Source organism: Sapajus apella, unplaced genomic scaffold (genome assembly GCF_009761245.1).
Source record: "Sapajus apella isolate SASKATOON/1434 unplaced genomic scaffold, GSC_monkey_1.0 scaffold94, whole genome shotgun sequence".
Taxonomy (NCBI): Eukaryota; Metazoa; Chordata; class Mammalia; order Primates; family Cebidae; genus Sapajus; species Sapajus apella.
The window spans coordinates 2,281,697-2,305,360 of record NW_022437034.1 but is presented as its reverse complement, the minus strand read 5'-3'; the positions used below and the strand labels follow the sequence as shown (position 1 = coordinate 2,305,360).

Here is a 23,664-nt window from a genome sequence, read left to right as displayed (position 1 = left end):
TTGTAGAAAAGCACACCAGATTCACCTTATTTCAGGTAACATATATACCTTCTGCTCACATCCCATTTGCTGGAGTGAGTCATGTGACCAACCTAAAAGCAAAGGAGACTGGGAAGTATAAAGAAGCTCTCAGATGTGAGTGAACACTAACAGCCTTCCCATGGTACTCATTGTACTGGTCAAGCAGCCATCAATCATTACATCATTCCTTCTACTAATTCTTCTGAGAGGCCATCTGTGAGCTAGGCTAATGCCTAGCACATGAACAAGACAGTCTCAGTGCTTGCTCCTCCTCTGGGTATAGTCATGTAGGGTATTAGGCATTGACAATTCAGAGCGACGACTGCCAAGATGGGGAAGTACAGAGAATCATGGGAGCACATATGAGGAGCACAGAACTGAGGAGTTAGGGGAGGCTTCCGGGAGAAAGTAAGACCTGAAGGAGGAAAGGAGTCAGTCAGTGCAAGGTGGCAGGTAGAGGGCATCAGAAGAAGATTCCAGGCAAGAGTTGCAAAGGCCTAGAGATCAGAAAGAGCCTCTAGGGTAGCGTAGCCATCCAGCCCTTCTCCTGGGTGCCCATGAGCCCTTTCTCCCACTAGCTCTGGACGCAGATGGGTCCTGGCTGTGCATAATCCCACTTGGTCCGCCTGCCCCTCCAAGCTGGGCAGTTAGGAGAGGTGCTGTGTGACCTTGGGCAAGTCAGTAAGCCCTTCTGGGCCTTGGCTTCCCATTGGTTGAATAAAGCAGTTGAAAAGTTTCCGAAGGCCCTGTAGCTCAGTAGATGACCTTGTCCAGATGAGCCCTCTTTTGGGAATTCCTTTGCCCTATTCTAATCCTGCCTCAACAGCAAAGTAAGGCAAGCTGGGCCTTGGAGGGAGAGGGGAGACCAGTGGGCTGCGGGAGGCAGGGGAGACAGCCTGCTTCTCACCTTCCAGCCCAAACCCACCACTAATGAGGCCTGTCTGTGGAGTAATTAGCCGCAATCACAGTGGGGTGCATTAGACAGACACAGCCTCAATGCATCAGCAGCAGCTCTCGGGAAGGGAGAGCCCAGGGCTTTGAACATTGCATTACAATGGGTGATGCGTCCTAATGTCACTTAATTACCCCAGACAGCCTCAGATGTAATGGAGCCTGGATGGGCTGGCTAGGTAGCAGGCTCAGGCGTCCAGAGGAGGCTGATGCGTTTATAATGATGCCACTTTGCAAGACAAATCTGGCCTTGCTGGGCTGAAGATGAGGAGGAGGAGGTGGAGGAGGAAGGGGTGAGAGGGAGGAAGCTGCGGTGGCATCCAGACAAGGGTGCCTTCATTCTCCAAAGCCCTAGGAGCTCTTCCAGATTTTTCCAGGCAACAGGAAACTGGGGGGCAGGTCCTTACTTCCCACCCCATCATCCAAGAGGCTGTACAGGTTAAGATTTTCCTGTTTGTTCTTTCATTCCATTCCCTGTGAAAGGTGAATAACGAATTGTGAGTGGCAGGTAAGGGAAGAGGCCATTGGCAGGTGGGACACTGAAGACCAGGCACTGTGAGAGGCTGATGGATGCTGTGAGGGGAGAAGGCAGGGAAGTGCCTGCAAGGATGCTGGCTTCCAAGAAAGTCTCATGGACAAGAGGAAGAGCTCTGAGGCACAAATCTGCAATCTGCACACTGAGCTTCAAGGGAGGACTCTCAAGACAGTGCTCCTGCCAATGCATTGCTGCCAGAGGCCCAGCAATACAGGAACCTGGAGCCTCTGAAGGGCCCTGCTCAACAGGAATCATGTCTGCTCTGCTCACCTTTATATTCCCAGCACCTAGCACAGTGCCTCAATAAATATTTATTGATTTCAGACAATGAACAAATACCACTAACTCACTTATCACTTTGGGTTGGGTCATTGCTCTCCCTGGACCTCGGTGTCTTCATCTGGGAAATGGGGCCAACAATGCCCAGCCCACCTCCCAGGGCTGTGATGGCATGTGTCAGGCAAGCCCATGCTCACACTTGTGATGGTGAGGAGTCCCTGGCAGAGGTGAGGGCAGCAACTGCATCTGGGGACACTCTCTCCTGTCTCCTCCATCAAATCCCACAGGCCCACCCAAGCCAGACTGACCACCTGGACCAGCAAGAAGTGAAGCTCTCAGTGACCAGGGTTGGGGTGAAACTACTGTAGGCCTGGCAGAGAGGCCAAGAACTCACTCACCCTTTTCTCTCCATCCCTCTCCCCTCTTTGGCCTGACTTATTTTCTACATGCCAAGAATGCAGGCTTCTGGCATCTAGCTGTAATACTTCCAAAACTTCAGGAATGGCTGCCATGGAAGAAAAAGTTCTTTGGGGAGGTTTTCCAAAATACTAATGGGGAGGGGGCATGGTGATAGGACACCACTCAGGTGGGGACCTTGCACTGGGAGTGAGTTCAGAATGCCAAGTGGAACGCATGATGACAAATGGCATTGGGCCCATGCCTCCTGTAGATAAGCAGACAGACGGATGGGAGGCCCCTGGAGGACAACCTGCCCTCAGGGGACATGAACTAAGGCTCAGAGATTGGGAGTGGAAGGCAGATGGTGTGGGCTGCAGAGTGAGGAGGAAGAGAAGGTGCAGACGGATCATCAAGTCTCTAATACCAGGCAAAAAGTGGGATCCTACCCTCCCCCTCCCCTGTAGGTGGGAAGAGTGCTGCAGTGACACATCCTGAGGTCACTCTTCTTCCTCTCCTGGACCACAGAGGACCTTTTCAGCAATCTCTGACCTTAGCTAGCTGTGTGACCTTGGTCAACTCACTATTCATTTCTGGGCCTGTATATTTCCACTTGGACAACAAGCTAGCAGGATTGTAATGTTGTTATTACACTTCTGAGTCTGACATTCTGTCTGCCGGTCACACAAAAGGGGCTATGGGAGGCATTGGCTCTCCCTAGGGTCTTTGTCACTGCACTCCAGAGCCTACCTGCCCCCTCCCTGGGGCCCTAGTCATCACTGTGACCTACAGTGACATTGAGGGACGTGCTATTCTCTACCCTGCCCAATGGGCCATGTGCCCACACCTGCCTTTTCCGCACAAGCCATCCGTCACTGTGTTGGCTTGTCGGTGGGAAGACGGCTTCATTAGCTCCTCCCGAGCCATTCATCCCCCAGTGCAGAGACAAATGAGGCCCTCCAACGCCCATCAGCCTGGAAGAGTGCAGGGCCCTAAGGGTAGTTTCTAAAGGGCTGCTAACATATCTGCTCCCTGTACAGTTCTTCTGAGGGAGGTCATAGGCATTCTCCACAAGGTAGGAGACTCAGCCTCAGCATGGATCTCCAACAGCTCCCTCACCACATGTCACCATGCCTGAAGTTCCCACCATTAGAGGGGTCGGTGTGGCACCTCAGCCTCCACAAGTCTATCGAAGTGCAAACACTTCTGTCAGGAGGAGAAAGAACATGAGACTGAGAGCCAAGAGTCAAAGATGCTCCTTTCTCTGCTCTGTGGGCTCGGGCAACTGACTTTCCCTTCCTGAGAAGTCTCAGTTTTCCCATCTTCAAATAAAGGAGTTGGTCTAGAATCTAAGATTATCTCCAAATCTCTTGATTAAAGATATGAGGTTCAACAGGGCAAACACTGGGATTCTGAGAATGTGCCAATATGTTTGAGGGAAGGTAAGTGCTCTGAACCCACTTCTCCAGAGACCCTGAGGCCACCAAGCACATGGCTTCAGTTTGTCAGATACAGCCAGATCCATTAGTAAACATAACTCTCCCCTCTAAACAATTTGGAAATTTTGATTACTAGCCATGGCATTAGGGCCTCTGCCAAGCAGTGCACAGTGGGCAGAATGGATGCCAAGGCCTGTCCTGGTGAATTGGATGATAATGGGTCTAGGGAGAAGAGAGAATTTTCTTCCCAACGATTTTTTTCTAGACTGTCAGGATGTGGTTCTGCCTACCCAGCTGAGATGAGGAGTTTCTCATCTCATGATGCCCACCTTTGCATGATGCCCATCTCATGCATGATGCCCACCTCTGGGCCATTTTGAGTTCCCCATGGGCTTAATGGAGAAAAGAGAGCCACCATTTCTCTACCTGTTTGCCCAGCCCAACAAATGGAACCTTCTTGTTTTTGGAGGGCAGAGGGAGAGGCAACTCATCTGTATGGGAACAGTGTGCAGAGAAGCTCTTGCATCTCCACTAATCAAGTAGGATCCTCCACAGTTGAGCTCCAGAGAGAAAACTTAATGGGGTAGTCTGAGCTCTAGTGGGGCAGGTTTGGAAGCCCCCCTTGAAACGTCCATAAAACTGAAGGTGGGAGGGCTGTGACAACCACACAATGAAGGCATTGGGTGAACTCTCACAGCCTCAAAGGAAACAGAGATGTCGGCTTGTGTGTGTGACCCACCATGACTTTGCCACTCCATGGGGACATGAGGCAAGATTCTCTGTCCACATAAGTGTGACCTTGCCCAACGATGCCAGCTTGGAGTGGGAGCCTCAGAAATATTCCATCTCAAAGAGGGGATCACAAGCCTCAGCTATGCACTTCTTGGAGTAATCTTCTTTCATTGACAGTCTTGAAAGAGCAATCATAGTTTAATTAAAAGAGTTTATTGGGTCAAAATACTGCAGGTACTCACCCTTGCTCCACACACATAGTTATGGGAAACTGTGAGACACTGATCACTGATTCAGAGCATGACCCTGGTCCTGGGGAGTCCTTCAAGGGGAGCCATGTAAGACACAAGCCATAGAAGGCTTAAGAAACTGAAAGCACACTGAGTATAAGGCCATTGCTTTTCAAGGAGGGGCCCGGATGGTCAGTGCTCCCAGAGATCAGGAACGGAGAGTCAGAGGTGGAAGGAGGGCAGTGGGGATGGCAAAGGCTCAGGGGAAAAAAACAAGAGTGTGTCTGGGGCCTGAGAGAAGGCTCATCTGGCTGGAATGAGGGCAAAGCCAGGAAGTGGAGAGGGCCCAGAGAGGGGCCTTCAGGGCCTGGCTAAGGGATTTGTAGCTCAATCCTAGAAGTAGAAGGAACCTCTTGAAGGCTTTTGATAATAGAAAGGGCTAGCACTTGAGGGCCCTGAAAGAACAACCTAATCCAGCCCTTCATGTTAAAGATGGAAATCCTAAAACCCAGAGAGAGGAAGGAACACACTTAAAGTTATCCAGGCTTTTTAGAACCACAGCAAGACAGGTAAATTTAAGCCACCGACCACTCCATGCCAGAAGTAATTGTGTCCTGTGGGAAAGAGATGCACCCTGCCACCCCCAGCCCTAGGGACAGTAGATACTTTCAACACCACATAGGCTGTGGACAGCTTTCAGTCACTCAGCTTTCTTGTTGGAATCAGAGAGGAGGCAGGGTATGAAGGCTTTCAGCACCACTCGGATCGTGGACAGTTCCTGACCATTGGCTTCCCACCAGGAGGGCGTTTGTAGATGACTTAAGCACCTGGCAAAGCCATGGACAGCTCCTGGCCTTTAGTTTTCCCCACTAGGGAGCCCGAGCCCAAGCCACCGGGAAGAAGTGGGGAGAGGGACTGGTGTGTTGACTTCTATTATCAGGGGGCCCAGATGCAAAATGAATGCCTGTCATATTTATCCTTGTCATCACTAATAATAAGTGGCCCGATTTGTCAAGTGGTGATAGATTCAAAGACGTCAATTAAGAAGAGAGAAAAGCCCAGCTGCACTATATTTATCTGCCGTACAGATGTGTGGTGAAAGAAAAGAGCCCAGATCTTGGGACCTCCATGCCCCAACCCCTACCCACCTCCCACTTTCTTTCCACCTCACCTCCCCTGCCTCACTTGCCTCCTCTTCCTCTCTTCTGCTTCCACCTCTCTCTTTTCTCTAATGTCTTGTTATCACATTTTACTGCACTTTCATCTCTCTTCTTCCCCTTTATTTTATTCTCTCCTCCATCTTTTCTCTTTCTCTTTTCAACTCCCACCCCTCCCTCTCTCCTAGCCCAATGGATTACTTACCGTTCACTCTCACTCTTTGATTTACCAGTATCCCTCTTTACCTCCCCCACTACATCCCTGTATCCCCTCCCAGGTCACTCTCCTCCAAACCTCTGGATGCTATGACCTTCATCTTCTGAACTAGCTTCCTCTCATGATCTCAGTTCACAAAGCATATTCTGCATTCAGGTTAAATGGATATGGACCACTAAAGGAAAACTAGAAAAGCCATAAATCTGAAAGGTTTTACTTAAACTACAAGCAGAACCAATTTTTTTAGAGGTTTTAGGTTTGGAAACTAAAATAAGATTTTGGGGAAACAGTTTGACTGGATCCCTGAATCTAGATTAAAATCTGAACCTATGCAAGAACTTCTCAATACTGCCTTCCCTGGCCCTGAATCCATCATGTCTGAGCCCTGAGGTCCCCAGAGCAGGCCTCTTTCAGGTAGCAGAGGGATTCTAAACAGCACCAAGAATCTTCATTATATATCTTAGTCTCTCCAATCAAGAAGTTAAAGAGAAATGCCCCCCAAATTAGAACTAACCCCACAAAGCTATTGTACTCTAAGTGAGGTTCAGGAAGGATGTGAAGACTTGTCCATTTTGGTACTTTTTATGGGTCTAAGGAGAGGGTGACAATGCATCATTCTGGTGGTCTCCACTCACTATCATTATGAGAGATTGTTGTTTTCTTGTGAAGGATGCATCCCACCCAGACATCCCAAGCGGGTATGCATCTTTTCCTGTCTCTGCTCTACTAAGGCCATGACTTTCACTCTCTGGGTGGTAAAGTGAAAATGGTTCCCTGGATTGGGGGATTCTGAGTCCACAGCTGCTTGTATAAGGAGAGGTCCCCTCTTTTTTTTCCTTCTCTTCCTGACCATAGACTGACCTGCCCCCCAGCCCTTCATCTCAGCCAGACTGAATGACCCCATTGGGGTCAGTCTTGAGATGGGGTTGGGGTTGCATTCAGTCTGGCTGAGATGAAGGGCTAGGGGGCAGGTCAGTCTATGGTCAGGAAGAGAAGAAAGCCACATGACCTCTGAGAGACCACTGGTTTTGCCAACCTGGCCAGAACCAGCTTCCCTGGACTTCACCAACTGGGTGTGGACAGGAGCCCTTAAGCCACATCCTGGAATGTTCCTGCATACATAGGAAACGAGACAAACTGCCCAAAACTGGTCATAATGCTTCTCAGGTAACCACCTCATTTTCTGCTTTAATAACTGCCATTCCCATCCTCCTCTGCCTTTCCTCCATCCCCAGGAGCCAGCTGAAAGCATCCTCCACTGATGTCCCTAAGCAAAAGCCTTAGGCATTCCTCCCAACGTCCAAAGTTCCCCAGGCACTCTTTCTTTAGCTTATTTTTTACTTTACTCATCATTACTTCTTTGCCTGAGGACTTTGCTGGGTCCTCTTTGCTGAAGAGAAGGCCAGAAATGTCAGGGATGCCTCCTGGGGCAGCCTTCAAGCAATGGCTGGTGAGACTTGCTACATAAATCCCCCTGCTCCCTTGTTCCTTGGGCAGGCGCATGTGCTATGCCAGCTCTCAGGTTCCCCAGCAGGACTGGGCTTCACTCACCCACCATTGGAGCTGGCTCAGCAGTGCCCCTGCTGCCTTCCTGTCCCGCAGTGTTTCCCACACTTAAACATGCATCTCAGGATTGGCTTCTGGGGGAACCCAAACTAAATATCCCTCTTATCCACTCTCAGCAGCATCCTTAGGATCCAGAGCTGGAGAGTGGCAAGTGACACTATCAGGATCCGGACACCATTTTCCTGCTCAAATCCCCCGAATGGCTCCCCAGATGAAGCTCAGATTCTTTAGGTTGGTGTGCAATGCCCTGCATGCTCTAGCCCTTGCCCGTCTCACCTCTGGATACCCCTCTTCCCACACTTGCAACACTCTGCTCATGCCACTCCCCCTACCTTAAGGCCCACCCCACAACCCACAACCCATCCCCTCCACCTGGTGAACTGGGTCCCTGAATCTAGCTTAAAATCTGAACCTATGCAAGAACTTCTCAATACTGCCCTCCCTGCTTTTCAAGACTCAGCTCGATGGCTACTTCCTCTAGGAATTCATTTCTGACCACTCTCCCTCAGGAAGAGGCAATCATTCCTGCCAGGGAGCCCCAGGTGACCTGAACTTGCCCCTGCTCCCTCGCTCCTTGGGCAGGCACATGTGCTATCTCAGTCCCTGTGACCCATCGGGGGGGCTCACTGTTCGTGGAGCCACTTCTCCCACTCAATGGTGAGCCCCTTGAGGGCAGGGGACAGTCATTCATCTCCCAGCCGTCAGGCCAGCTCCCTAATCAAAGTGTCTTGAATGAATGACGATGTCTCTGAGATGAGAGGAGGAAGTGCAGGCAGGAGGTGGTTCGTGCAGGCAGCTGCTGGAACTTGCAGTGCAGGGTGTGTTGGGTCCCATCATGGTCTCAGAACCTGTCCCACCTCCCCATGCTCCAGGAGCTCAGCAGTTGGACCCATTGAGTCCAGTGGGTGCTCTGTTCTCCTCCTTTCTCTCAGTTCTGCCTGCCCTGGTCAGTGAGCCCACATCTAATGTAGGGTCTCCCTGTATCGGCCCCATCCCAGGTGGTCAGGGAGATAAGCTGATATTCTGGAAAGAGCACGAACCTGGCTTTAAATTCCACTGACTATGTTTTCCCATCTATTTTCCCATCTGAACCTCAGTTTGCCCAACTGTAACAGGGGATGATTGACTATCTCCCCCGCAGGGAAGCTGTAGGCATTAGAGATGATAACCATGAAAGGCCTGGCACATCTAATGGAAAGTGAGGTGTGTAGGGCATGGGAGGTGTGGAGCACGTTGGGCATTAGAGGGACTTCTGTAAATTTCAGCCCAGTCCTCCATTTCACAGATGGGAAGCCGAGGCCCAGAGAGCAGTTACCTTCCCAAGGTCACAGAGACTGTCAGGGACAGACCTGCAGGTCTGAGCACCTTGTCTGTGTTTGTTCCACTGCACAAAGTGGCTGATTTGCAGCCATCGTTGTTTAGCTAATATAGTTTAAAATCTCATCTTCCCTTTTCCCCATGGTGGGTCCTTGTGCAGAGCTGACTGAAGACTCCCCATTCACTACCATACCCTGGCTGCCCACACCTGCACACACCCCACCTTCATCAGCAAAGACCTATCCACTCCCCAGGTTGTGGATCTCCAGGGCTACAAGGCTGAGGGAACCGAAAGAGGTGGGGGATTTGGGGAGTCCTGGATCCCCCTGCCCTCTCCCTCCTACCATCCTCACCTGTGACCCCAAGGTCTCTCAGCAAGGAGACCAGACCTAGAGACCAGCTGGGGGGCAGAGGACCCCTCATTCCCTCTGCAAATATCTGCTGTCTTCCCATGAAGGTCCAAGCTCTGTGCTAAGCTTTGGGGATAAAGGGCTAAACCAGTCACTATCTGTACCCCAAGACGCTCAGGTTCATGGTAAGTGGGGAGACCAAGCAAGCAAAGAACGAGCTCCTTGTGTGAGAGCCGACACTCCTCAAGGCAAACACCAGGAACAGTGAGAATATGGGCGGCAGCAGGAGTGGGCGGGTGCTGGCCTGGGGAGCCTTCCTCCAGGGCTCACAAAACCCTGATCATCACAGGGCCTGGCAGCAAACCCCAGATCCCCCAGAAATGCTGGCGATTGGATCAACTTGCAGAGGGGAGCTGACTTGGTAAGAAGGAAGTAGGGGACCATCCTCTCCCCTCCCCTAGCTTTCCCTTCTCCCATCCCCCACAGCCCCAGCTCCTGCCCCTCCCCCCTCACACCATTCTATTAATAACTTTTAGAATAGTGATTAGCTTTTGCTGTCACCAGCAATGACAACTCAGAAGCCCCCGAGAGCTGTCTGCAAAGACACAATAAATGAGAACTTTTAATTAACACCTCCCTTAACTAAATAAATTAATTTTATGCAGTTGTGATGTCAGCAATGTGACTTGCCAATGACTGAAGCCACTCCAACAGACTTGGCAAGGGCTGCAGGGCAGGCTCAACAGGGCATTAAGCTCTGCGGGGTGCCAGTGCTCAGCAGGGCATGGGCATGAGTGCCAGGCTAGCCTGGAGATGGCATCCCAGGCAGGACAGCCAGGCGGCTGCATGGTGGAGTTCCAGAGGGGCAGTCTAGGGACCCAGCGCCTTTCCCGGCTTTGCCTCTACCTTCTGAGTGGCATCAGGCAAGCTTCTTCCCAGGCCTCTGTTTTCCTCATCTGTGACACAGGTATCCTCCCTTGTCATGCCTGCTTCTCAGGGCTGTGGAGAAGATGAGAAGACACGGGATGGGAAAGGGGTTATAAACTATAGAATGCCGTGAAAGTGTGAGAAATGCTGATGACACCATCCTCCAGCTGCCAGTCAGTGCTAGCCAGGTAATTCTGTTCTTCCCCCAACAACACACGGACAGGGTGAAATGGCCCCTGGGTCCCTGGGCAGCCCTGAGCTTCCCCAAGGACACCTTGGGGACAGGAGGATTTCTTCAAGGCCATCACCCTCAGAAAGCCTTGGGTATCCATCCATTCAGCTGATGTGCTTAGAGTAAATGAGGCCAGGACAGCAGAGTCATTCCCAGTGCTCCTATTGGACAGAATCTGCATGGCCCCAGACTGACCCTAGCCCTGATCTAGAGAGACCTCTGGTCTAGCCCTGAGTTGAAGTCCTGAAGCCACCCCCAGCTCTGCCCAGCCCTGACCAACTTCTTCATTTGGGATCCATGTGAGCCCCCAGCCATTGCCTGAGCCAGCCCCTGACCTCAACCCCTGGCTAAGCCCCAACCCAGCCCTCCCTGTCACCCTTCAGTTCCAATGCCAGTCCACATGTCCCCACTCCAACCAAGCCTAGGACAGTCCCCTCCTCTCTATCAGGACGATACTATGCTCCAACCCACATCAGCCTTGCCCTGGGAAAAAGAGAGATGCCCCAGTGTCCCTAGCAATTTTCACTGCAGGCAGCTTCCACAAACAGCAGTGCCCTCCTGCCCACACTATCCCCTCAACACGTGCCTGTCATTAGCCATTCTTCCCAATTGGCACATTTCTAGGCATCTGCACACAGAAACATCTGGCAACTCACCAAAAGTCACACAGCACAGCTGTGGCTGGGCAAGGACTGAGATGGCCACCAAGAGATTCCTAATTCACTTAGCCATTCAGTCACTCAACAAACACGCACTGAGTACGCACATCAATGCCAGGCCCTTGGGGGTCAGTTCTTGGCAAAACAGACATGGCTCCTTCTTCAAGGGGCTCACAGGCTGAGCAAAGATGAGACTTGTTCTCTGTAACTGCACCAAATGTCTTGCAGTTGCTGCCTCATTCCCTCCCCAACACTCACACACACACACACACACACACACACACACACACACACACACACTCCACCTTCCAGGCTGGCAAAGCATAATTACACACACCTGAAATTAGCTGTAATTGGCATGGGGGTGGGTGGAGGGAAGCCCAGGACCTCTCTGTCCATCTGTGATGCTTCCAGGAAAGAGGCCCTTGTTGGTGGCCGTGGGAACATACAGTGCTGCATCAGTAATTGGGTCCATGTGGGCAGGGGATGAGCAATGATGTCCCTGTGTCCCCAAGTACACAGGCTGACTTGCAGTGACCCTGCCTAGAGCCCACATCTCCACAGCCGTGATGGAGCAGCAGGCAGTAGCCAATGGGCTGAGGCCCCAGGAGACCTGTCCACCAGGCTCTCCCACACGGGGGAGCTCTGGACTGGGGCAGGATGTCAGAGAGGCTGACAACGGAAGCCCGGGGGCTGTCCCCAGCTTCTAACATCAGCAGGTCATAGAACTTCCTGCCTCAGCTTCTTGAAATCATGGCAGGCTTAACCTCAGGCACCCCTTCCATTGTTTCCCTCTCCATCTGGCTCTCCCAGCTTCTTAGAAGCCTCCTCAACTCCTGGCCACTTCTGCAGAGGAGGCGCGAGGAGGTGGCGGAGCTGAGCTCCAGCCCCCATGCTGCAGGAGCGGCTGTGTGACCTTGGGCAGGTCACCCAGCCTCATGTACCTCAGTGTCTCATCTAAGAAATGAGGCTGTGGGAGCCCTTTCCACGGGTGACTTGCAGACTGCCACTGTGCTTGGATCAGGGCTGGGGACACAGAGGGTACCCAGCGATGGGAGTTCCTTCATCTTCCCTCACCTGCCACAGGGCCGGTCTCCCCCAGCCCCAAAGCAGTGCCCCAAGTGGGAAGTGCCTTGGGGGCACCTACTGCTCCTTTTCTCACCACCCCGCCACAGCCTCCTCTTGGGGTGGTCTTCAACTTCTGCTTCCCCTCCCCCACGCCATGACATCTGCCTCCTGCTCCTCACCCCTCACACAGAGCTCTCCTGATGCCTCTAGGCCTCCAGTGCCTCCACTCACAAGGAACGGAAATGGTACAGCCCTAATCTGTGTTCCTTCTCCTGGGGGTCCATATTTTGGAAGCTGGGACTGTTGACCTAAACGTATGCAAAGGAATGACTTCCTAATGATGGAATTATGATATTGGGCATATTGGTAGGAGGGAGCTTTGAGGATGAGAGCCTTCTTAACGCCCCTCCAATCACACCGCATGGCTCTCCTTTAGGGTAAGTGTCTTTCTACACAGAGATCAGTGGATCTAGAAAAAAGCCACCAGCCCTGAACACACTTTGGAATCCACAGCCTGCTCTTGGATGGGAGGGTTCAGCCACAGCAGCCAGGATAGCTGCTGCTTTAAGAATAACTCCTGAGCCCAGAGAAGCGTGGAGTGGAGGGGATTGATTTTTGGGTCCTCCTGGAAACTAGAATTCAAAATCAATCTGGCAATTAATAGGCAAGGTGTGAAGTGGCTCCAGTTTCAGGCCCCCAGTGTCCCCGCTCGTCCTCCCTAGAGAAGGGTCCCTGCTGCCTCTGTGCTCCCTCCTACCCACCTCGTGCTGGGGCTCTGCTGACAGCTCCTGAGGAGTCCAGCTGGCTGGCCCTTTTCCAGGGCCTTGTCACCTGGACAGGGCCACAGGATAAGCCTGGCCAGCTGACAGGGCTGGGAGGAGGAAGCAGGCTGCCTGGGTTACCCCCAAGGGAAGGGAAAGCCACTAGGGGCCCTTTCAAGCCCCTCTGTCTCCACCCCTACATCACAGGTGAGAAGCAGGACATGGCAGGGGCTCCTAGGGACTCTAAATTTCCAGAGGGCCAGCACTGTAGGGGCAAATAGCTGTCCATCCTATGTCCTCCATCTACTCTGCGAACCGGGCCTGGTGGTCAGGCCCTCACCCATTGCACAGACAGGCTGTTTGAGCTCCTAAGAATGTGTTCATCCAAGTGCCAAGCAGGCGGAATGGCCCCAGATGCTCAGACAGAACTGGGTATGGGCTATGAGCCTCTGAGAGAAGGCTTCCTGGAGAGGTGGGGACTTGGCTGAGTGCTTGGGGTAAAACCCAGAAAGGCAAAAAGAAGAAAAGTGGCATGCCCAGTGAGGGATGAGTATCTGTCGAGGTCAGTGGGTAGGATAAGCAGGTCACAGCTCAATGCATGACAGTGGGGGGATAGAATGGCCCAGCTAAAGGACTGGAGCACAGTAGCCTTCAATATGTGGGCAGCTGATGTCACCAGCATGCCATCAGCCAACTCCTGTTCACTCTGCATGGCATGCAGGGGTCACCCCAGACCCACTGATCTACACTTCTTCCATGTTCTCCAAGAGGCCCCTCTCTCCAGCCAATTGGCCAGCTGTCAATAGCTACATTTACAATCTCCATTGCCCAAATTTCTTTTCCTCATTTTTCTTGCTAAAAGACAGTCTTTAAAAATGAGTCCCTGAGCTCAGCCCTTTTCCAGCCTCGTTAATTTCATGCCCCACCTCATTTGTTCCAAGGACCTACTTTCCCCTCGCCCGCTGCCGCCTTCCTCCCGCCAGCTATATTCGGATCTTTGCTCCGTCCTCCGTAACCTTGTGTGCTGATCAGAGTTCTGCGGGTATTTTTCTCTGCCAAGGAACTCTGGACTCAAAGGAACCACAGAGGTCGTCTCTTCACATCCAACCCCCTCCTCATGCCTGAAACTGGAATCCCTTTTCCAGCCCAAGGTTATCTGGTCTCAGATGCATTCCGGCAAGGGCAGGCTGCTGCTCACTGCAGGGCAGCTTTAACTGAGACCAACTTTTTCCAGGAAGGCGGAACCGATCTGCCACAGATTGCCGTTTCCTCTGTGTGTTTTTTCTGAGTCAAGTCTCCCAGACAATACTGTCAGCCCCCAGGCCCCAGGAACAGGGCTCATCCATCCATTTCTTGGGAATCCTTTGGACTCAACGTCCTTTGGTTACCTTGCCTGTGCAAGACACGTGACAAAGCACCATCCCTTGCTCACACTGTTACTGGTACTGGGACACTCCCTCCCATCCCTGTGTCTCCAGCAGCTACGGGTAAGATTGGTAACCCAGAAACTTCTCCTCATTTCAGCTGAAAGTCACTTCTTGGCCCTCCCCACCCTCTGGAGCTAGCTCTGCCTTCAAAGAATCACCTGGAGCAAGTGGAATTCTTCCCCTAGACAGACCTTCCGATCCTTGAGAACTCCATCACGTTCCTTCCAAGGCCTGCCCTGGTCTGGCCTGGCTCTGCGGCCCAGGCACCTCCCACTCCTCTCCAGAAGACACAGGGAAATTCACCAACATTTATCCAAGGTCGGGTCCCCCACTCGGACTGAGGCCTGAGCACAGCCAGGTCAATAGTGATGTCAGCAGTGACTGCCACACAAGCCTGCACAGGGCCTCTGCAGATGTTGCGTACACTGTTAGCTCATGTGAATCAACAAATGTTCCCAGGTAGATTTTGCACAAACTTCCCTCAAGTTGAGCCATCAGCCCTTCATACCCAGCTGGCAGACTTAACATTTCTCTCTGCTGAATCCCATTTCTTCATTTCACTCAGGTGTCCCAGCCTGCAGAAATTATTTGGGGAAACTGTTGAGGCTTCTCTTGGGTGGACCATCCCTCACAGCCTGGTGACATGCCCTGATGGGATCATCAGAGGCTGTCTCCAGCAGGGTAAGTGTGAGGAAAGAACCCTGCAGCCCCTGGAAACATACTGTCACCCCAATGCCACCCTACCACCTTAGCTTGCCAGGGGAAGGAGTTTACTGCAGTTCCGCAATTGCATAAACTGGTTTGGTGGAGCGGGGTTTGGGAGGTTGGCAAACAGGGATCCCAGCCCCTCAGCACAGCACCAAGTGAGCCAAGGCCTCTAAGTCTGATCCCAACCTGCTTCTGCCCACAGGTCCAGCAGGAGGTGCTGGGAGCCCAGGAAGCAGGTGGAAAAGTTGGGGGCATGGGCAACTTTGAGGGTACAGAGAGGCTACGAGGGACCAAGGTCTGGAGGATCAACTCTTCCTGGCTCCCAGGGAGAAATACCCCCAAATGAGTGCCCAGACCTCAAGAGAAGCTGTCTCTCCAACTCCCTCTGGTTCTTGCTGAGTGCAGGCCCCACCCACTCCTGATTAGAATGGAGGCAGTGGATGACCCTCATAGATGACAGGCAGAAGCCCCCCAAATACCCCACAGAAAGCAAGGGCCTGGGACTCAAAACATGCCCCTGTTTTCAGCAGCCATTTCCCCTGAGACTTACCCAACACCCCAAACTGCAACAACATCCTTCGACCCCCGACACTGTCCCTCATTTTCTGGAAGCAGGGCAACAGGAGCCCCCTGAGGAATGGGCTGCTGGATCCTCAGATCGATTTGGGATCTCTCAGTAGGGCCTCACCCAGGACTTCACCTCACTCTCCTGCCCACCTGCAGATGCCAGATGTCTCCCATCAGCCACGGGCTCCTTCGGGCCAAGGCTCCCAGTTAAAGGGAGATGCTGCGCAAGGGCAGGTCAACCTGCAGAGCCCAGGCCTAGCAAAGCCAACAGGCTACTCCACAAAGACCCTGCCTCTCAGGGACAGACTCATTCAAGATCCACCGTCTCCCAGCAACTATGCAGGGTCGTCTCTGTTCTGGGGCTTCCTTGAGGGAGAATCCCTGGGCCTGCATCCTGGACGGGCACCCAGGTCACACCCTCGCTTCTGTGCTGGTGCATGATGAAGGCGTGATCATTCCTTTCCCTCCCCAGCCCCACCCATCAACAAATAGGCACTTGGCTAAACATGACCCTTCATTTCATTCTCCATGACCCTGGGAGGCAGGAGCAGAGCAGAATCGTTATCCCCAGTTTACAGATAAGGAAATAGGATCAGAGAGGGAAGCAACCTGTGGTCACCCAGAGAGAAAGTGGACAGCCCAAACACCAAACAGGGTTGTCTAAATCCCAGGAGGGTGGCCTCCAATATCCTGGTCTGGAGAATTGCACCCTCACTCCCATCCCCCTTCCTCTGGCTCTGTCTGAACCATGCTGAGATCAAAGGATTCCCCAGGAGAGGCAGGCATGAGCATCACCACTCACTGTTCTCACTGCTCACCTTGGGCGCACAAAGCATTCAGGTGGCAGGGCCCTCTCTCACTCATGAACATCCAAAGCTATGTCTGCTGTGTGTACAGCCTCACCCCTGCAGTCAGGAGATGCCCCACCACACCATAGAAGCTGCTCTCACCATGGTCACCATCAGCCTCCCAATTGTCACCCTGGACTCTTTCTCAGCTGCCAGCCACCCCCCAACCCCCGCCAACCTTGACTTTGGGACACACAGCCCCATTCCAGCCCTGCTCCTGCTCTTGTCCCAGTCCCAAGTGGCTCTCGCCCAGCTGGCCACTCTGACCCTTGTTCTCCTGCAATGCAAACCTCCTGCAGCTCTGCACCCACGACCCGCAAATCCTTCCTCTCCTCCTCCTCCTCTCCCCTCAGTCGCTCTGATCCATTCACCCCATGCCTTCTGAGACTTCTCTCTAGGTGGACCATTCTTCAGTCCACATTTCTAGCCTTCCCTGAGCTATGAACAGAACATTCACCACACTTTAAAATCCTGCTTCTCTTTCAAGATCGAGTCCCTACTTCTCCTCTTCCAGGAAGCCTCATACAACATCCCCATGTACTGCCATGTCACTCAAGGTGCCATGTACCCTTCTAGCTAGATGGTCCTGCCCACACCTGCCAGATGACACTGACTGGATGGGGAAATGACCCTCCATGGGCAGCCAGGCCCATCATGTGAACTGGCATCAAGGGCTCTGCCCCATGGTCAGTAGACTGTCAGCTAGGGCTGTGGACAAAACTAGAGCAAGAGGGCCGGGCACAGAGGCTTACACCTGTAATCCCAGCACTTTGGGAGGCTGAAGTGGGAAGATGGCTGAAGAACAGGAGCTCCAGACCAGCCTGGGCAACATAGTGAGACCCCATCTCTACAGAAAGAAGAGCTGGAGCAAGAGGCCAGAAGAGAAGGGCGGAGGACGCAGCAGACAAGCAGAAGGGGAGTCAGAGACCCTGGAGGTGGGGCAGGAAGGAGGCAGAGAGGCTGCGGGGAGGAGTCCAGAGTCCTGGCTCCACCTCTCCTCCCAATAAACCTCCTTATCTTAAGGCCACCTGGATGAACCTCTGGCCTCGCTGAGTAAAGGGTTCCAGCGCCCCAAGCAGATGAGCATCCTTCCTCCTGCCAGCTCCTCCGCAAACACACAACCCTCAGGGTTTCCCCCACCACTGCCCAGGCCCTCTGTGGGAGGAGAGAGCTCGGGAGGCTGGCAGCCTGAGACCCCAGCAACCTGGAAGGCCATGCTGTACAGGCCTTCATGGGGTCATCATTGCCCAGCGCCAGGCCCATCAGGGTTAGCTGCTGTGGCCCAGAATCCAGGCTCCTCTTCCGGGGGCCCCTCCCACCTCACACCCAAGTGCACACAGGAGTCCAGGCAGGTGAGGCCCAGTCACGGCTGGGAGTGAGGCTGCAGATCTCTCTGGCACTTTGGGGCAGGAAAAAGCCCAAGAAGCGTGGCCTGGCCAGCCTCCATGGTTGACAAAGAAGGAAATTGAGGACCAGGGAGGGTGGCTGAGGCCAAGGGTGGTCGGGCGGGGCCAGCAGGCACAGCTCTGGCTCCTGAAGGAGGCTCTGCTCTTTCTCGTGCATCTCACAGCCTTTCTGGGGAGATCTAGTTTCCTTCCCAGTTTCTACGCGACCTTGGGCCAGTCACCTTCGCTCTCCCCACTTCATTTCCTCCTGCATTTTAGAGAGGCCTAAAGCTCGGCATAGGGAAGGTAGAGTTGTGAGAGCTGAGCCGCTGCCCGGAACCAAGCTGTGGTAGGGTCACAGGGCCAGATGACCTTTCAGGCCCTGCCAGATGACCGGCACCCTGGAGGGCTGGGCAGAGGGAGACCAGAGCCAGGGGCCTGGACCGAGCGATCCGCTCGGACTCCTCGAGTACAGAGAGGGCTTGGGTGCCCAGCTGGCCCCTGCCCTGCCCATCCCGCAGGTGCTCCCAAGCAAGTCTCTCCGGCAATTTTTCTTCTTAACACACGATCTCCACTGTCACTCAATCACTTTTCCTCCCAGGTAGTTCTGGGGCTGGGGGTACATGTGAATGTGTGAGCGTGTGAAGGTGTATGGGGCGTATGAAGGTGTGTATGTGGGGGGTGGAAGCAGGGACTATGTGAAGATGGGGTGTCTGAAGAGGTGGGGTGTTTGGAGGTGTGTGTGCATGTGTGGGTGCAAGTGTGCATACTCGGGCATGGCAGCCATGAGGGAATCTGTAGATGGCTCAGGGTGCATGTGAGGAGGAGCGAGGCTGGGAGCGCAGCCCCTGGAGAGCTGGGTACCACCTAGCCCTGTGAGCAGGTTTCATGGTAAGACTCAGCGCCTGCATCCATCCGAGGTGCCAGCACTGCAGGGCCTGCCGCCCAAGCCACAGCAATTGGCAGGTATGACACCAGGCTCATCGCTGGTCTGCCCAGGTCAGTGGGGTGTCAGGACAGGGCGCCAGCTCCCTGGTTCCTGGACTGAGGCTACCCCTGCCCTGTGCCATCTGCTCCACACCCCAGGCTCTGCTAGTTACAGGCAGCACCAGAACTGAAGCTCAGCTATGGTGAACTTTGGGACCCTCGTCCAGCCACCCTCTGAGGACTGAGGCCTGAAGGTGCAGCTCTGTGTGTGCCCTCCATGGAGCCATGAGCAGGCAGAGGCTCTTGCCTGAGCCCACTCCTCCTGCCAGCCCTCTCCCCACCAGGCACAGCAAGCTGGGTGGGAGTGACAGAGGGTGCCTGGCTAGGGTCAGACAGACAGCAGGGGCAGGCAACACACAGGAAACTGGCATGAGTAGGCTTCTCAATCCCCAGCCTGCCTGCTGGAGAAAGAGGGAGGAAACTCCCAATTTTCCTCTCCCCACACACGCATGTGCAGCAAGAAAGAGGCTGGGAAGGTGGCCTCAGGCCAGGGAAAAGAGAGTTGGGACTGGAGCACCTGTGTCAGGCTGTTAGGTCTCCGCGGGGGCGCCCTCTCCAGCCACCTATCCCACATGGTCCCACTTCACAGAAAGAGAAAGAGAGGCCTAGGGAAGGCAAGTGAGGGGGCCTCTAGGTGGCCCAGCCTGTCATTAGCAAGCATTTCTGGCGCAGGGGGCTCAGTGTTTGCCCGTCCCAGCAAGGCAGCCTCCATTATTCCTGGCTTAGGGGCAGAAAGGGGAGAGGCAGAGTGGATGCAGGGAGGCCCAACGGCATTTCTGCCAACCCAGCCATGCTAGGTTGGGAGGGGTGGATTCCCACAAGACATGTTTTCATAGGGTGACCAATTTGTTCCCATTTGCCCAAGACATTCCTGGCTTTAGCACGGAGTGTCCCACACCCCTGGAAACCCTTTAGTGCCAGGCAAACTGAGACAGTTGGTCGCCCTACTCTTTAACCTCCTGGTGGCCCTCCCAGTGGCTTCCATATATGGCGGGGCCAGGGTGGAACCAAAGAGCTGGAGGGGAAGAGTCTCAGAGGCCATCAGCCTTACCGCCACGCCCCTCAGCTCACCGTCACTGGCCTCTGCTCGAATGCCCACAGCTCCTCGTAGCTCCGCACCACACCAGACAGCCTGTTTCACTAGGAACCATGTCTAAGGGCTAGAACGTTCTTACAGCGGCTGACAGTGGCCTTTCTTTCGTCACTTTTCCCTTCCCCTTCTCCCCCTGCCCTCCTCCCTCCTCCTGCAAGGAGAGTTCCCAGAACACACATGCCTGCCCCCTCTTCTCAACCACTACCCTTCAGGCCTGGGAGGCTGTGATCACACCCCGGGGCACCGCAAGCATGTCCTCTCCAGTGAGTGATTTCCAGCTTTGGTGTGCAGAGAGGGGACACCAGGGACATCACGGCCCCACTCTCACCCTGCTGCCTTCGCCCCCTCCCCTGCTCTGTGCCTTCCAGGGCTCCTTCTGTGAATTCCATCAGGCCCCAGATACCCCTTCCTAAGAGGGAGCAGAACAGGGTCTTGGAGGGCAGGGCAGGGGGAGAGCATCCTGAGGGCAGCAGCAGCCTTTGGGGAGCTACAGGGGCAGGTTTGTGTCTGCAGATGCTCATTCTGGCCACTGTAGGGGAAACAGGCCACATGGGGAGTTAGGGACGACTGGGGAGGCTACTGCTGGCATCCGGGAGAAGCCGTGGCAGTGGCTGGGAGAAGGGCGTGGCAGGAGTGATGGAGTGCAGTATGGATCCTGGCTGTATCTGGAAGGTGGACTCAAGGATTTGGCAGTGGATTAAACACAGTAATGTGGAAAAGGAGGCACACAGCAGGGTCCCTGGCCCCCAGTGCTGCTCCACACACTCCCAGCTGACTTCAGCTGATGCTGAGCCTGGAGGGCAGTGGGGAGCGGGGAGGGCATCCTGATTGCAGTGGCAGCCTTCAGGCCTGGGGGCTGGACATGTCTCCCTGCCCTCCACCATACCTGGGCCCAGATGACTGTTCCCAGCAGGTGGGTTTCAGGAAAGGAATGGGCCCCTGACAGCATGGCAGCCTCCTAAACTCAACAGCCAACTGGCCCACGGGGCTTGGAGCACCTCCCTCTATGGAAGCAGTTCTCAGCCCCAACTGTCCATCAGAGGCACAGCAGAACCCTCACCAGGCTCTACCCCACGGAGCTCCCGGATCAGATCCCCACTAGATGTGCTGGGGCCAAGCTTTCATCCAGGGCTCCCTGGTATATTCTGATGCTCAGTGGGAGTTGAGGACCACTGCACTAGTCCAACCTCCTTGCATTAGAGATGAGGAAACTGAGGCCCAGAGAAGGAAACCGAGGGTCCCGGGTCACACCATGTGTCAGGACCGAGGTTCCTGGCCCCACCCCAACATGCCCCCAGCCCTCGAGGCCTCAGGCATTGGCAGGGAGGGTACGGAGCCCGGGGGAGGGCAAGGGCTGCTCACCCTTTCGGCTTCCCGGGCTGATCTGTCCTCTACTCTGCCTGAGCCCCAGATGGAGGCGGCTCCCTCCTCCCGCCTGTGCCCCCATCTCCTCCATGCTGTAAACCTGTCTTGTAAAAGCCGATGAAAGGCCTGGCTGTCAGCCACAAAAGCCTGCTTGTGTCTCCGCTCTGGCCTCACGTGGCTCCTGGAGCTAGCAGGAGAGAGGCAAGATGCTGGCATTCAGCTGCTCTATAAATCTATCAGAGGTATTTTTTTATCACTTCCTGACAATCCTCTGTAAAAGCCACTGGGCTGCGTTTACAAATTATAGAATTCATTTGATGCCGGGGACCTGGCTAATGGCCTGGGCAAATCCAGCAGGAACAGATGGGGGCTCACCCACTCAGCTCCCATCTAGCCGTGCAACCTTTGATGATCAAGTCATGGCAATCCAGCCTCTGCCTGCCCGTCTGTAAGATGGGGGTGCGGGTGGCTGTGAGGAGTCATGAGATCATACATGTGCCTGCCTGCTTCCGGGCAAGCACAGAGGAGGCCCTCAATAAAGGATGGTGCCAATGGCAGGTACTGGAACCCATCTGAGGCCATGAGTTGAAGAAAGGTCGCAGGGTGCAGAGCCCAAGGCCTGGGCCTCTCAGCCCCATTTTTCACTCCCTGCCAGGCAGGCCCTCCTGTATCACAGGGCATCCTCGAGGTGCGGATGCTCTGGAAACCATAAGGCCTATACACACGGGGCATTCTCATTTTCCTCCTCCTCCCACTCTTCTTTTCTTGGAATCCTGGAACATCCCCACCTCAAAACTGTTTCGGCCCTTAGAAATCCATGCCCTAGAAGCTCCAGCCCTCCATGAACTGTGGGTTGAGGCTTTCTGGGTCCTGGATTAAGGACCCAGAGAGGAGTCTGCAGGTGCTTCAGGCTGATGAGTGATGGCTGCCACTGGCCTGAGTGAATGTGGGGCAGCCCCAAGCCTGGCCTCACACTTCGCCATTGTTCAAGTTCCAAACTCCTTCTTCTATAGATGAGGAAGCTGATGTGGAAGGAGGGGAAGGCATTGGGCTGAGGAGTTAAGAAAGAGCGGCTGACATGTCTTAAGCACCTTCTGTGGGCTGCGTGCCAGCCACCATGTCTGTCCACCATCATGCTGGATCCTGCAGACAATCCTAACATTTGAGAAAGGAGGCTCTGAGGCTGGAGCAGCCACCCAACAAGCTGGCGGCACTGTGACCTCCAGGAGCCAACGCACTGAACCCCAGGGTCTCAAACAGCAAAGGACGACCCAAGACCGGTGAGACCCAGTAGCTGAGGAGGTGGGTGGAACCGAGTGGTGGGAAGCCACAGAAATCTCACAGAGGGGATGAATCATTTCAGGCTGGAAGCCTCCTCGTGCAGAAGTTTCTTCTTCACCATTTGCGAGGTAGAACAGAGTAAATTATTAGTAGTGCTGGAAAAGCCAGTCTCCCTCCCATTTGAGCAATGCCGGCAACTTCTCAGAGAACTGTTTTTGTCTGACATTGTTCTGGCCACTGGGATGCCCTAAAAAGGGGGACAGTGAAGCTCAGCCTGTCCTGTTTCATTAAGGGAGAAATTGAGGCTCAGGGAGGTGACCCAGCCTGAGGCCACACAGCCCAACCTCCCGGACTCCCCTCCCTCCACGGCAGGAAAGGCAGGACGGGGAACTGCTTCTTAGCTTGTCTTCCAGAGAAAGCGAATCTTTGTCTTTCCCTCTCTGTTCGGTCCTCCTCCTCATTGGTGCCTTTTGTCCCCGCCCGCTCTGAGCCAGCATTGAGCCCAGGGCTTTATGCACATCATCTCACAAACCTTGCAAAAGCTACATGAAGGGGAGCAAGGCAAGGAACCTAAGGCTCAGGGCAGCTGAGGTTTCAACACCGAGACTGGACTCCAAATGTCCACTCCTTCCTCTCAGCTATAAGCCTCTGTTACCTTCAGCTCTCCTGCCCCTGCTATTAAGCCAAAGCAGCATCTGCTGTGGCCACGTGTGGCTGGGCAGGGAAAAGTCATCGCTCAGTCTCCTCTTCTGAAAATGGGGGTAATGATAAAAGCACTTCCTTCCTATGGTCCTTGGGTAGAATGAGATCGTGGATAGGAAAGGAGCCCGACACAGAAGCAGTCTTATTATCTTACCGTCCTTGCTGCCTCGGCTCCTGCTATGTTGATCTAACACAAGACAAAAACAGTCTTGAGAACCTCAACGTGCCGTATCCAGGGTAGGGACTGGTGGGGTTGGGCTGCTGCCACGAGGATTGCGGGGAATCGAGGGCTCAGGGGAGGCAGGAAGATGAAGGACTATTAAGGTTTTACGTTTTCAAGCAGGATTTAGTGGGAGTGGAGCCTGCAAAGGGGGTGGCACAGAGCTGGGACCAGCATGAGGCTGGATTCCAAGCATCCAAAGGGCCAGACTCCAGTGCCTGTGCCTCTGAGCCCGGGTCCAGCC

The 23,664-nt window shown here is 54.0% G+C and overlaps 1 long non-coding RNA gene across 1 annotated transcript; it reads right to left on the bottom strand.

The window, feature by feature from the left end:
- Window positions 1–32: 32 nt before the first annotated feature.
- LOC116535322 lies at window positions 33–14,901 on the bottom strand. The gene is made up of 3 exons (XR_004262157.1): window positions 14,773–14,901; window positions 1,108–1,446; window positions 33–108 (listed from the first exon to the last, which is right to left on the bottom strand). It is a non-coding gene; the product is annotated as an uncharacterized LOC116535322 (long non-coding RNA).
- Window positions 14,902–23,664: the final 8,763 nt, after the last annotated feature.